The 1,994-nt window shown below is 36.9% G+C and overlaps 1 non-coding gene across 1 annotated transcript; it reads right to left on the reverse strand.

The window, feature by feature from the left end:
• Positions 1-1,656: 1,656 nt before the first annotated feature.
• On the reverse strand, positions 1,657-1,760 carry LOC129689508 (U6 spliceosomal RNA). Its single transcript, XR_008722116.1, has one exon. It is a non-coding gene; the product is annotated as a U6 spliceosomal RNA (small nuclear RNA).
• Between the last annotated feature and the right edge of the window lie 234 nt (positions 1,761-1,994).

A 1,994-nucleotide genomic window follows, 5' to 3' on the forward strand; every position in this document is an offset into this window, starting at 1 on the left:
CCTAACTACTGTAGAGTGAATAAAGTATAGAGATTAATTTAATATTATGGCCTCTTGCAACTGAATTTTACATAATCAGCATGTCTGAAATATATAACAGCAAGACTGTGCGAGGTGAGGTAGTCACGAGCATTAGGGCTTAACTAGCTGCTTAGTTTCATAAACCCATCCACATGTAGTGACAAGAGATTAATAACCCATCTGCGTCTCACCCTGCCTTACCTTAGTAGGGGTAGAAAGAAAACCTGCTGAAAGAATTGGTAACTCTTGCTGCAGAGCTCACTTTTGATGAAAAATTGTTTACTTTTATACACATATTCTCAATTTAAGAATATGCATTTATGTGTGTGCATGTGTTTGTGTGTGTCTTCCTGTGCCTGTAGGACATAAAAGTAAAAGGCAGTCCATGAGAAAGAAAGAAAAAATGAAAAGGGAAGATATGACGAGAAAGAAAGAAAAGCATACAAAATTCGGAGCAGTATTTCATCTGACAACGGTGACCGTGCTATTACTATGCATTAGTAAAGTAAGTAAATGTCATAATTTGCTCTTTCAGAATGTAGACATTTACTTCATTATTAATCCTAACATTGTGTTTTTGAGAAGCCATTCTCTTATTTATTCAATATTAAAAAAAGAAATCTCAGACTACATGTGCATCTTCCTGGCACTGAAGAGACTTCAATTCCATCACTAGCTTGACAGCAGGAGGCTTCAGCAGCAAAGAGTAGAAGAGAATGCCCAGGATTGCTGAGAGGACTTCCTACGAACCGTGTTTCAGGATAAGTATTAGTGGGCTAGCTGTCAGGAAATGCATAGGGAGGGAAAAAAGCATGAAGAGATGTAGAGGGTAGAGAGTTGGGCTCTCCATAGGGAAATAAATACAATGTAGAGAGCCCTGTGTGTCAATGTCAGGAAGGATGATCTACAGGAAAGACAAAGGAACTCGGGCTTCAGCCTGACAAGGCCATGGATTAATGTGATTTTGAGAGAGGGGAATACTATGATAGGAAATACTGATGTTTAAGCACAAACTAAATATAATTATTGTGTATAAAAATTAAAGCAGAATTTATATTGATGATAAGCTAAAGCAGGAAATCTAATATGTAAGCAAAATGAACTTCAACTTTTGTGATGGATGAGACAGCCCAAATGACACCAACATCAGGGAAAGAAAGCCGGGGGGAGGTGTTCTAGGGACTTGTGAAGAAAGTTGAAGGCATGCCCTAGCTGAATGCATTTAACACTAGGTTGTACAGTCTGAGTCTCTCACTCCTGTCTTCAGTGTGCAAGCCTCCAGGGAACATTTGATTCTTAAAAAAAAATGTTCTCTGTGTGGTCTGTCTACAGTGATGGGTCATTTGATCCCAACACTCAGATGCAGGTAGATCTCCCAGAGTTCTAATCTAGCCTGGTATAAATAGGCCAGCCGTGGGTAATTAGTGAGACTCTGTCTTGAAAACAAAACCATGCCCTCCTCATTATGCCTATGACTCAAATGGGTTTATTGTGATAGTTTACAGCTGTATTTGGTTTCAGAAAAATCAGTTATTCTAATATGTATGATTACATATTTACATGTCTATCTCAAACAAATAAGTGAATAACCATACAGTATTTATCAATAAAAAATGATGGAGGTTGTATTTATTTTTTAATATGGAATGCTTCACAAATTCGCATGTCATCCTTGTGCGGGGTCATACTAATTTTCTGTTTCATCCCAGTCTTGCTATATGTGCTGCCGGGGCAAGCACAAATGGTGGGTTTTATTCAGATTGTCTCCTGGAATAATTTTCAGTAAATGTATTATTATTAAATAATTTATTTTTCTACCTCCCACAATACTTTTCTTATTTATTTCCCCAGACGTTCATCTATTGATTGGGGAAAATATTTATCGAATGCATGTCATATATAGAATACTGGAGTACCTCTTAATTTTTTTTTATAAATTTTTATAAATCTCTGGCACTTAATTCAGGTTACAA

Source organism: Psammomys obesus, unplaced genomic scaffold (genome assembly GCF_907164565.1).
Source record: "Psammomys obesus unplaced genomic scaffold, mPsaObe1.curated_primary_1811, whole genome shotgun sequence".
NCBI classification, from domain to species: Eukaryota; Metazoa; Chordata; class Mammalia; order Rodentia; family Muridae; genus Psammomys; species Psammomys obesus.